The sequence below is a fragment of the Saccopteryx bilineata genome, chromosome 1 (assembly GCF_036850765.1).
Source record: "Saccopteryx bilineata isolate mSacBil1 chromosome 1, mSacBil1_pri_phased_curated, whole genome shotgun sequence".
NCBI lineage: Eukaryota > Metazoa > Chordata > Mammalia > Chiroptera > Emballonuridae > Saccopteryx > Saccopteryx bilineata.
The window spans coordinates 296,931,420-296,944,825 of NC_089490.1; the positions used below are offsets into that span (position 1 = coordinate 296,931,420).

The 13,406-nt window shown below is 43.0% G+C and overlaps 1 non-coding gene across 1 annotated transcript; it reads right to left on the bottom strand.

The window, feature by feature from the left end:
• Positions 1-4,183: 4,183 nt before the first annotated feature.
• On the bottom strand, positions 4,184-4,259 carry TRNAV-AAC (transfer RNA valine (anticodon AAC)). Its single transcript has one exon. It is a non-coding gene; the product is annotated as a tRNA-Val (tRNA).
• Positions 4,260-13,406: the final 9,147 nt, after the last annotated feature.

The following is a 13,406-nucleotide window of genomic DNA, read 5'->3' on the forward strand; positions in this document are numbered from 1 at the left end:
CAAGAGGGCAAGCTCCTGTTCTGCCCCCATTTTATAGTGTAGCTTCACAACCTTTAATCCAATATACAAAATGGGGAAGTCTCTAATACAAAGTCACTTCTCTGAGGCATGATTGGATTGTACCACCCCACATCAAAAAGGGTGGGAAAGGCTTAATCCCAAAACCAAGCCCCAGGCTACAACGATCCCCAACACACATTAATATCACCTGGGCGACGGGGCCTCACGTGGGCAGCGTCATTTTTAACAAAGTGAGCATAATACATTTTATCTGCCCAACACTCCCCAAGACTCTACTCAAAAATCTTACTTCCTGCGTGCACCTGGTGAGTGCCGTCACCTGCCTTTAGTTTAGTTTTCCCTTTCTCAGGTGCCTGTTCGGGCGTCACTTGTCACAAACCAGCGCGGCTAGTAATTCCAGGTGCTGAAAACCAGGAATTTTACCCAAGTGCAGAAAACCCCCACCATATATAACATCTTAACTTCACACAAAACAAAAGATAGAAGAAACTTGCCTCCAGTCTTTCAAGGGGACATGGGGGTAGGATGAGTATAAACAATCCAGCACCACAGCTTAACAGCCTTTAGCAACTTTACAGAAGAAGTGAAGTGGGGGTTGGGCAGACTGTCAGCTTACAGCTAGTTCCCCACACCTTCGTCCCTCAAAAATATAAACTGCAAAAACCCTGTTGGCTTCTCAGTCCTCAACAAAGAGAACCTGCTGATCAGGCGAGATAGCGAGGAGCACAAATGCAAAGGCCAAGAAAAGGCCCAACCATAGCAAGGAGGGACCATGGAAATAAAAGGGTGCAGCTGCTGGAGGAAGGTCTGCATACTCCTCAAAAGAATTAAACATAGTACCACCATATGACCCATCAAATCCATTCCCAGGTATAGATCCATGAGAAAAGAAGACGTGTATCCACACAAAACCCTGCACACTAAAGTTCCCAACAGTACTATTCATAATAGTCAAAAGTAGAAACAACCCAAATGTCCATCAAGTGGTGAATGGGTAAACCAAACATGATACATCCTTAGAGTGGAATATTATCCAATCATAAAAAAGAATGACATAGTGATATGAGCAGCAGCTTGGATGAACCCTGAAAACATTATGCAATATGAAAGAAACCAGTCACAAAAGACCATACATTCGTTTGTTGAAACGTTCTGAATAAGATCTACGGACACAGAAGATAGAGAAGTGGTGTCTGGGGAATGACTGCTAATGGGCATGGGGTTTCTTTTTGGGGCGATGAAAAATTCTGAAATTAGATAGTGGTGGTGGCTGCATAGTCTTGCGAATATAATAAAACCCACTAAGTCAAACACTCTAATAAAATTGTGAGTGTATAAATTATATCTCAATTAAAAATATATTTTTAAAAGAAAGTAGCAATCACAGCAAATAAAGGCAGTCCACGTCCTGTGGATGAAGACTAAGAAAGAGCCCAGAGTTGCTGCACCTCAGTTAGAACCCACACAGGTTGCAGACAGGGCCCCGGCATTCTGATGGCAAACTAGGTCAGGCCCAAGACTGCCTTTTTTGGCTGGGAAGAATTGATCCATCTCTCAACAAAGAGGAATTGGTGATTAGCAAAACTATGCATGTTATATAAATACTTACAATAAGAGTTCATATCTGGGCCTACCTGCATTGATTGTTTATATATATTTATATTCTAGCCACAGGAACGGTATGTTAATGTTCAGATACTTTATTTATTTAAAGACCCAATTCTAGAAGCCCATTCAGGTTGGAAATACAGTACAGGCTGGTGGCCTTGGGGACTAGGTATGACCCTTCACATTAGCCCACCAGGCAATGACACACAAGTCTTGATTGGTTAGGCTCCTTTAACAAGGAAGCTTACAGGTTCTCACCAGCTGGGTGAGGGAAGTATTTTGAGGGAAGCAAACTGAAATTTACATTCTGTATGAAATGCACTGGGGGGACAGAAGGAATTTTTAAGCATGAACAGTTTGAATCATTGATGGGAACGAAGGTCTGCCAGCGCATCATTACTCCACATCCTGGCTCACCATTGCCTTCGGGTTGTCTCCTGTGAACGGTCTGACAATGTGTCATTTTACAGAAGGTGTCACTGTCATTTCCGCGCTGCCACATATGCTCTGCTGCACACTTGGAATTACTGTATCAGGTTGGCAAGAAGGATTTTAAAAAATCTTTTGAAGTTTGACGTTAGCATGTTGCAAGAAGCTTGCTCACCAGCTGTTTGTTTACACTCCAGTGATTGTTTTTGCGTACAATGTGTAGCATGCAGTGACATCATTATAATGGCAAGCAGTAGAATGGATACCCAGTCGGGCACTTCTGGGGAATAAATCCACTCTCTCTCGTCCTGGTACCCTGAAGAGACTCCATGGTTTGACAAGCCAGTGGCTCCAAGGAGATGAGGGTCAACTGCCAAAGCCTAGGCTGCTGGCAGCCCTCAGCAGGATATTAGCCGGCACACTTCAAAGTTTGCTGGGACTTGGAGGCTGAGATTTGCCAGGAGTACCTATTTGAACTTTTTGCTACGGTATTTCTGAGCCAAATTATTTATGACTGATTTCCCTTCTGTTGGAATTGACACTAAATTAAAATGATCCCAAGAATCTGGATATAATTAGAACCTTATTTATTCATTTATTTTTTAAAATTACAGCTTACTGAAATATAATTCACAAACCATAAAAGTCATTCATTAAAATTTTTTAAAATTTATTGATTTGAGAGGAGAGAGAGAGAGAGAGAGAGAGAGAGAGAGAGAGAGAGATGGATCTATTGCTCCACCCATCCATGCATTCACTGGTGATTCTAATATTTGTACTGACTGGGGATTGAACCCACAACCTGGCATATCTGAATAACATTCTAACCAACTGACCTACCCCTGGCCAGGGCTAAAAGTCATTCTTTTAACGTGTACAATTTAGTAGTTTTTAGTATATTCACAGAGTTAATTAGCATAACCACTATCTAATTTTAAACATTTTCATCATCCCCAAAAGAAACCTTGTACCCCTCAGCAGTCATGCATAATTCCCCTCCTTTTCCCAACCCATGGAAACCACTAATTTACTTTCTGTCTCTACAGATTTGCCTCTTCTGGGCATTTCATATAAACAGAATCATACAACATGTGGTCTTTTGTTACTAGCTTCTTTCATATAGTCTAATGTATTCAAGATTCATGATGTATTCATAATGTATTCAAGATTCATGATGTATCTACATTCATCATTGAGAAATTACTTAAATTGTGGTAAAATATGCATAACATAAAATTTACCATCTTAACCATTTTTAAGTTAAGTTCCAGATATTGTGGTGCAACCAATATCTGGAACTCTTTAGGTCTTGCAAAACTGAAGATCTACATGCATTAAACAACTCATTCTCCCCTGCCCCTAACCCCACCATTCTACTTTGTCTCTATGACTCTGACTCTTTATGTACCTCATAGAAGTGAAATCATATAGTATATGTCTTTTGGTGACTGGCTTATTTCACTTAGCATAATTTCCTGAAGGTTCATCCACGTTGTATCATGTGTCAGAATTTCCTTCCTTGGAAAGGCTAAACCATATTCGGTTGTATGTATTTACCACGTTTTGTTAATACTATCATTGTCCATGGACACTGGTTTGCCTCCACTTCTTGGCTGTTGTGAATAATGCTGCTATAAATATGGCAGTGGAAGCATCTGAGTCCCCGCTTTCACTTCTTTTGGTACTGTATATACGAAGAAGTGGAATTGCTGGCTCATACAATAATACTATTTTTTTAATGTTTTAAGGAACTACCATACTGTTTTCCGCAAAGCTGTATCATTTAAAATTCCTACCAAGAGTGCACAAGAGTTCCAATTTCTTCTACATTCTTTTTTTTTTTTTTTTTGCATTTTTCTGAAGCTGGAAACAGGGAGAGACAGTCAAACAGACTCCTGCTTGCGCCCGACTGGGATCCACCCGGCACGCCCACCATGGGGCGACGCTCTGCCCACCAGGGGGCGAGGCTCTGCCCATCCTGGGCATCGCCATGTTGCGACCAGAGCCATCCCCAGCGCCCGGGCCATCTTTGCTCCAATGGAGCCTTCGCTGCGGGAGGGGAAGAGAGAGACAGAGAGGAAGGCGCGGCAGAGGGGTGGAGAAGCAAATGGGCGCTTCTCCTGTGTGCCCTGGCCGGGAATCAAACCCGGGTCCTCCGCACGTTTGGCCGACGCTCTACCGCTGAGCCAACTGGCCAGGGCTCTTCTACATTCTTGCCCACACTTGTTATATCTTGTTTTTTTTCTTCTTTAAATATAATAACCATCCAAATGGGTGTGAGTTAGCATTCGCTCATTGTGTGTGTATGTGTGTATGTGTGTGTGTGTGTGTGTGTGTGTGTGTGACAAAGACAGAGAGACCGAGAGAGGGACAGATAGGGACAGACAGACAGAAAAGGAGAGAAATGAGAAGCATCAATTCTTCATTGTGGCACCTTAGTTGTTCATTGATTGCTTTTTCATATGTGCCTTGGCTGGGGGGGAGGGGCTACAACAGAGCGAGTGACCCCTTGCTCCAGCCAGCGAACTTGGGCTTAAGCCAGCAACCTTGGGCTTAAGACAGAGACCTTGGGCTTCAAACCAGTGACCATGGGGTCACGTCTATGATCCCACACTCAAGCCAGTGACCCCCTGCTCAAGCTGGTGAGTTCACACCCAAACCTGTGACCTTGGGGTTTCAAACCTGGGTCCTCTGTGTCCCAGTCCAGTGCTCTATCTATTGTGCTACTGCCTGGTCAGGTGCATTCACTCACTCTTAATGTCCATGTGACACATTGTATTAGGTAGGTGCTTATGTAGGCTAGCCAACTCTCCTGGCGGTGAACTAGTGACAAAGACCAGCAAGCCTTCATGTGGGAGGAGTTTGTGTGGGCATTATGGTTACTTGGGAAGGAAATTGGGAAGTTTCAGAGGGGGCTTAAACAAAACGGGAAAGGAGGAGGCACGTGGAAGGTAGAACCTCGCCTTTATCCAGGGTTTCCCCAAGTCCTCACAATTGCAGAAAGGCTCCCACAGGCAGTTGCTGGTGCCTCAGCTCTGACTCAAGTCCTATTGGATCTGGTCCTATTCCATGAGGTAGGATTTTAGGACTCCACTCCTAACACAGTCAGTTTTGTATGTTAACTTGGCTAAGCTATGGCTGGGTCAAACACCAGTCTACATGTTGCTATGAAGGTATTTTTTTTCCATATGTGATTAATGTTTTATCAGTAGACTTTGAGTAAAACAGATTATCATCCAACCTTTATAATGTGGGTGGGCCTCATCCAATCAGTTGAAGGCCTTAAGAGCAAAGACAAAAATTCCCCAAGCAAGAAGGAATTTTACCTGCAATCTTCAACTTCTAAACTTGGTACTCAAGACTGCAACATTGACTCTTCCTTGGGTCTCCAACCTGCCTTGCAGATTTGCCAGCCCCCACAATCCTGAGAGCCAATTCTTAATCTCTTTCTCTCTGGCTGCACTCTATCCTTCTCTCACTCAGCCTCTCTTCCTTACTTGTTCTCTCTTGCTCTTCTGTCTACTCTCTCTCTCTCTTGATTCTGTTTCCTCTGGAAAACCCTGACTAGTACAACTACCCTAAAGTCCAAAGATAAATGGCCTTTGTACTCCTATAATTTGGAACTAGGGAGGATGTTTGTAGCTGGTGGGTGGCTTGCTCTCGGGAAGCAGAGAATGGAAGGAAATGCCATGCGCACTGCCGGCCTGACAGCAGCCTGCCTCAGAAGGACATTTTTTATTCTTTTACATCGTGTTCTCTTTCCCCATTATGGATTTCTGTCTATACAACCTTCTGCCACTGTTTGTTCTTCCCACTCTTGTGGGGAATCTGCAAGAGACCAACCTCCCCACTTCCTTAGGCTTATTCATAGGGGAGCCGGTCAGGGCAGTGATGGTCCATCTCTGTTCTGTACCCTCGCCCACCACCCAGCCAGCTGTCCTGGGGACTGCAAGGCAGGCACTGGAAGGGAAGGGTGCTCAGAGGGTGCCTTGGGACAAAATCAGTGTGCTGGGAGGAAGGAGCTGCAGAGCTCCGGCTGCGGGAAGAACCAGTCCCGGAGGGGGCGGGCTGTGGTGGGGAAGACATTGTCAAGGCAGGCCTGGGCTCCCTTCAAGCAACACAAATAGAAAGCTGGGAGAGAACCCTGGTGGGTAGCGCGGTGGATTAGAGCATCCCCATATGCAAAGGTTGCTGGTTAGATCCCTGGTCAGGGCACATACAGGAGGAACAGATTGATGTTTTGGTAACTCTCTCCAAAATTGATTAAAAAAAAAAAAAAAGGAAAAAAGAAAAGAAAAACAGAAATGCTAAAAAACTTAGAAAAAAAGAAAAGAAAGCTGGAAGACAGGACGTGGGTGCTGCAGAGACAGTTGACAGGTGATTTCTCCCCTGGTACCCTGCACATCCTCTGGTGACAGAGGCTTGTTATCCCTGTGACCACAGTGGACACCAGATACACCAGGGGTGACACTAATCACATTCCCACCTTGTTGTCAGTATCCAGTGAGATGACATGTGTCAAAGTACTTGGAGCTACACCATCACCCATTGTACTGTTATTTTGGTACCTGGAGAAAACGAACTCCTATATGAATTCCTGTGTTGCTGTAGCAAATAAAACTGTGTATGTATAATATGTCTATGACCCTATCTACAGATAGATAAATAGATTCATGTGTATATGAAGTTCGGTGCTTTACACAATTACCAGCTATCTGATGATTGCCACTGAAATTCTCTGAATCATAAATTTAAAAAGATTATTAGTTGTAGCTGCTGCTGAACATCCTGCGATTGGCAGGAGAGCCACTCACAGCGAAGAATGATGCGACCCAGTTGCAGTCATGTAGGGGTTGAGAAGCCCTGCCTGGGAGCAGATCAGCCCTGTCCACGCCCAGCAGCCCTGCCCCACTCCCCACGCCTGTGGGGAACAGAAGTGTGAAATGTAGTTATTGAGCATCTGTATCTTCTTTCTTTCTCTTATATTTTTGGGCTCTTTTCTCCTTTCTCTGGGATGGCCTCCTCGGGAAATGTTATGTATTTTTAAAAGTCATAAAAACAAACACTCCTGTTTAGACTTTGATACCTTTAACCTTTATGTCTTTTTGAACTTGCTTTGTTTTTACCACTAAATTAACAGATGAGCCATGCACAGGCAGTCCACAGGATCAAGGTCACTGTGGGGTGTGAGTGGCCAGCGTCTACATGCCTCCGTGGGTCCTCAAAGAGACCGGCATGAGGCCCAGCAGGCCCCAGTGCAGGAAGGAATCCACTGGCTGGGGCCTCCTCTTACATTTTTTTAAAAGGTGCTTGACCTTTGAGGAATGTTAACCCAAAGCGAATGGCAGGAAACATTCACCTTTTGTTTGAGGTCTCCCCTGGGTGAGGAATGGCTTGCTTCATCACAATTGTCTGGACTCAGATATTAGAGTGTCTACAAAGGGTCATGCTAAGAGAAAGGTGAATAAATTGTATAGCTTAGAACAGGGGTCCCCAAACTAAGGCCCGCGGGCCACATGCGGCCCCCTGAGGCCATCTATCTGGCCCCCGCCGCACTTCCGGAAGGGGCACCTCTTTCATTGGTGGTCAGTGAGAGAAGCATAGTTCCCATTGAAATACTGGTCAGTTTGTTGATTTAAATTTACTTGGTCTTTATTTTAAATATTGTATTTGTTCCCGTTTTTTTTTTTTCTACTTTAAAATAAGATATGTGCAGTGTGCATAGGGATTTATTCATAGTGTTTTTTTTTTATAGTCCGGCCCTCCAACAGTCTGAGGGACAGTGAACTGGCCCCCTGTGTAAAAAGTTTGGGGACCCCTGGCTTAGAATGTCTTTCTTGACATTGTTTGGGGTTAGGTGTACTTCTTAAGGTCTAAGTGAGCTTATCTAGAAGTTCCCTAGGCCTGGAGCTTGGGTAGGAGAAAAGTAAGATGCTTAGGGCACAAAATTCACACTCCTTCTCAGGGTTCTGCAAGCTCAGGGTCAGCGTGGCACCAGCCTGAGAGAGTCTCAGGCACCTCTCTTGCCTCACCCTAATTTTGGCCCTGAGGTTCCCTGACCTTTACAAGAGGCTGGAGTTGCCTTATGCCATTGAAGAGGACATAGAAAGATACAAAATGTTTATCTTGTAAACATCTGGAAGCAGATGTTTCCAGAGTGAGTGAATGACCTTGAATCTCCTTTTGTCCACCTTTGGGGATAAATCCTAACAAGGTCTCTTGGGCTCAGATTCTTCCTTCCAGCTCTGACCCAGCCTATTCTTAGTCCAGGATTATTTTACTTATTTCCCTAAAATGTCCGTATAATCTTTCCATTTCCAAGTCCTTTGTCCTCTTCTTTCTGACCAGCCAAGCAATTTTTCTCATCTGACCTTCTGAACCACTCTGGTTCTCAGTTTGTTCCTTACTCAACTTTCTTTCCTCTCTTTTCTTCCTTTCTTTTCTTTTCTTTCTTTCTTTCTTTCTTTCTTTCTTTCTTTCTTTCTTTCTTTCTTTCTTTCTTTCTTTCTCTCTCTCTCTCTCTCTTCCTCCCTCCCTCCCTCCCTCCCTCCCTCCTTCCCTCCCTCCCTCCCTCCCTCCCTCCCTCTCTCCTTCCCTCCCTCCCTTCTTTCTTTCTTTCTTTCTTTCTTTCTTTCTTTCTTTCTTTCTTTCTTTCTTTCTTTCTTTCTCTTTTTTTCTCTCTCTCCTCCCTCCCTCCCTCCCTCCCTCCCTCCCTCCCTCCTCCCCTCTTTCTTTCTTTCTTTCTTTCTTTCTTTCTTTCTTTCTTTCTTTCTTTCTTTCTTTCTTTCTCTTTTTTTCTCTCTTTCCCTCCCTCCCTCCCTCCCTCCCTCCCTCCCTCCCTCCCTCCCTCCCTCTTTCCCTTTCTTCTTTTCTTCTTTCTTTTTTTATTAAGAGAGAGGCAGGGATGCAGAGACAGACTCCCACATGCACCCCAAATGGGATCCACCTGTCAAGCCCCCTACCAGGCGATGCTCTGCCTGTCTGGGCCACTGCTCCGTTGCTTGGCAACTGAGCTATTTTAGAGCCTAAGGACAGACCATAGAGCCATCCTGAGTGCACGGGGCAAACTTTGCTCAAATCATTCCCATGGTTGAGGGAAGGGAAGAGAGAGAGAGAGAGATAGGGGGTCAGAGTGAAGCAGATGATCGCTTCTCCTGTGTGCCCTGACTGGGAATTGAAATAGGGACTTTCTCATGCTGGGTGGATGTTCTACCACTGAGCCAACTGGTCAGGGCCCACTTATTAATTTCTGACTTATCATTTGTGGTAAGCTAAATAACAACTACCAAAGATACCCATACATCCATGTTTCTTTTTCTCTTTTTCTCCTGCTTTTTACTTTTATTAGTATTTATTTTATGCTGAGACCAAAGATACCCATACATCCATGTTTCTTTTTTTTGATTTTTACTTTTATTAGTATTTATTTTATGCTGAGACCAAAGATACCCATACATCCATGTTTCTTTTTTTTGATTTTTACTTTTATTAGTATTTATTTTATGCTGAATTTACTCCCAGGCCATAAGTTTTTGTTTCTTCAGTTTCTTCTGGGGTATCTTTTTTTTTAAAAAAAAATTAATTTATTTATTCATTTTAGAGAGGAGGGGGAGAGAGAGAGAGAGAGAGAGAGAGAGAGAGAGAGAAGGGGGAGGAGCAGGAAGCATCAACTCCCATATGTGCCTTGACCAGGCAAGCCAGGGTTTTGAACCGGCAACCTCAGTGTTTCCAGGTTGACGCTTTATCCACTGCGCCACCACAGGTCAGGCCTGGGGAATCTTTTTTTTCTGTGCAATCTCTTCTTCTGGTTTAGGAACAATCTGCTCTTGTACAATAAGATAGTCTCCATGGGGCCAGGAGAGCTCGTGTATGGGTCAATCTGCCCGTGAGCTCTGTAGGTTCTGTGCAGCTTTGGGAGTTTTGTTCACCAAGATGAGCTCAACGACCAGAGAATTTACATCTAAACCCTTACATTCAACATTACTTTCTGGATTTTTAATCATGTACAACAAAAATTCAGCTTTTTTTGGGGGCCACTGACCCTGTGTCTAGCTCCACTGTTTGGCCTGGACACACCCACGAATTCCACCAGTGTGATAATGGAATGGCACACATTGCTTCTGTAAGATGACATTTTTCAGATACTTGGTGGCTTTTTGAATATGCATACTGTTGATGGCCTGAGCAAATTTATGAATGTTCCTAAAGTGAACACGAAGATTTGAACCTTTTCACTTGCATGATTTTGTGGGTTTTCTGGGTCAAGTGAATAGCGAACCATTATCAAAGGTTACCTTGAAGAGCTATCCATATTTTCATCACAGGAACTCGTACATGGCACAAAGAACTTTGTAGATATGATCAAGTTAAAGATCTTGAGATGAGGAGGTTATCCTGGATCATCCAGATGAGCTCTATGATCACAGGTGTCCTTACAAGAGAGAGGCAGAGAGAAATGTGACTACAGAGTTGGAGATGTGATGATGGAAACAAGAGGTTGGAGTGATTTGGCGAGGGGGTCATGAGCCAAGGTATGTGGGCTGCACCCAGAAGCTAGAGACACGGAAGGTGAGGAAATAGACTCTTTCCTCAGAGCCTCAAGAAGGAAACTGTCCTGCTCACATGTTGGTTTGAGCTCAGTGTGACTGATTTCATACTCCCAGCCTTTAGAACTATAAGAGAATACAACCATATTGTTTTAAGCCACCAAGTTTGTGGTGATTTGTTTTAACAGCAATAGGAAAACTAATACACTATCTTTGTATTACAGTAAATATGCACGTGCCTTTCTATAGCATCACTCCATGAAGAAGTCAGCAGAGACTGGGCTAAGTGTGCGGGCTCTTGAGAAATCAAACCTGGATTCAAATCCCGGCTGACTCCTGTAGTAGACATTGCCAATACTTTGTCTTCTGAGGTAGACAGTCTTAGTTGTTTTCCTAACGTTCATTTTCCATTTTCCATTACTAACAAAACTCTAATTTTATATAGGGTGGTAAATGTGACCATCTTAAAAACGATTACATTTCACAGTCTCTTTTGAAGCTGTAGGCGGACACTGATAGTTCTTGCCAAGTGGTCATTTCTGGGAAGAACTTCAGAGAAAGCTCTTATAAAGTAGGTTGATTTGACTGGCTGCACCTTTGTGCTTTGACTTACCCTTTCTTCTCAGAATGCCATGTGCTAGCGATGGTGGATTGGAAAGATAAACATATCGTGGGTCCCTAAAAGATTCATGGTGTAAGTGTTTCACACCTGGTCTTCATGCCTCCAGGTTTCTTGCTTTGTGAGAAGAATAGTCTCCTTATTTAGATAAACCACTACTTTTTGGGTTCTATGTTTCATTAACTCTATGATTCATTATTTGTTCCACTCATATGGAACTCATTCATTTCTTTGATTTTAATATTCTAGAACTTTGTACATGCATCTATCAGATGCTAAACAATCTGAAAAAGACAAATTACCAGTGGGTAGGATCGCAGGCTCTAAAGTCCAGTAGATCTGGTATATTAGTTAGGACAAATATGTAGCGTTAGATGCTATAATACATGAAACTCAAATTATTTGTGGCTTTACACAATAGAAGCTTGTATCTTTTTAATTTTTATTATTTTAAGATTTTATTGATTTTAGAGAAAAAGGAAAGGAGAGAAAAAGAAAGAAACATCAATCTGCCCTGATCTGGGATCAAATTGGCAACCTTTGTGTATTGGGATGACGCTCCAACCAACCAAGCTGTCCAGCCAGGGCTAGAAGCTTACTTATATCTTGTTCATAGGAAGTCCTTTTCGGTGCATATTGTCATTCTGCGAACTGGGCCCTTACCATCTTGTAACTCTTTACTGCTTAGTCTCACTAGAGTGGTTTTCTGTTGTGTGCAATGAAGAACTTAAACAGATATAGTCCTTATTAGATTGAGATGTAGTAAATTAACATTTGAATACAAAAGTAGCTTACAAAGTGGGAGTTTCTTATGATTCCACCTATTTTCATATGTGTGGTTTTAAGCAAAAGACTCCAAATCCATTTCCTTAGCTACTGGGAAGAGGGTACAAATAATACTCTCTCCCTCTAGGGGGGTTTATGAAGTTTAATAAGAGGATGAATACAAAGGACTTGGCACAGGACCTGATGCATAGCAGGAGGCTCAGAAGGGTTAGTTAGTTTTTATTCAGTGCCTAGTACAAGGTCTCTGGCATATACTAGGTGCCCTTTAATTATATTTATAAATACTGAGATATAATTCACATACCATAAGACTCACCCCTTTAAAGTACAAGTCAGTGGTTTTTAGTATGTTCACCAAGTTGTGCGGCTACCATCACTAATTCCAGAGCACTTTGTCATCCCAAAAGGAAACCTCATATCTAATTAGCAATTACTTTATCCTTTGATGAATAATATTGGTCTCAGAATGGCTGATAGTATCTGGCTGATAGGGCTCACTTAGTATTTATTAATTGTATTGACATTTCCTGTAGAGTTAAAGAAACACTCCCTGTTTATTCAATAACAATTGGTCACCTAATTTAATGTGTATGTGTGTGTACTCACAGACATGCACAAACTCTGGAAATCAGATTTTTCCCATGCTGGAATAATAAAAAGATACAAATAACAACAACAATGTTGACATTTAAAAAGACACAAGGGAACTACTGTGATGTTGTGAGGCTGTGGGGACCCACACCTCCATCTCCACCCTGGGAGAGAAAGAATTCACGAAGGATGCTGGGAGGCAAAGCCGCAGCTCCCTCAGTCTTCTCACGTGCAGTGACCTCCTTCCTCTCTCTATCTGCAGTCACTGCAAGAGAGGAAACTGAACCAGCCTTTAGGAGGGTGCCTCGAAAGCTCCTCAATAGTATTCATCTTTTATGTCAGGATGTTTTATAAATAACACTGTTTTAGGCACACACAAAGAAGGGCAAGTCAAAGTGAAAATAGTCCAGTTCCCCTTTGCTAAAAACGCCTACTTTCCACACCTGTCATTCGGACCTGATGTGTCATTGTGGGAGTTTGCCTGATTCTGCTCAGAGATACAGCTGTAGGAGCATATGCATCTTTGCCTACTTTACATTCTCAAGGAAAGGCCATCCTGGAAAACAACCCAATTTAGCATTTATGTTACTCTGCACGGTTGATGGTTTCAAAAGCTTAGTCATGTACTATACTTACTTTGGAGATGGTTCATTGCTCCTTCTTTGAAACAGCTCAGTTCTGTTTTGCACCTGCTGTGGCTAACGAGGATGTCGGTCAGCTTCCTTAAAAGTGTGAGCTGCTGTCAGTTCAGAAGGCAAGAAATACTGTAGACTGCATTGGAATCAAAAGAGGGCCATTATTTTAAC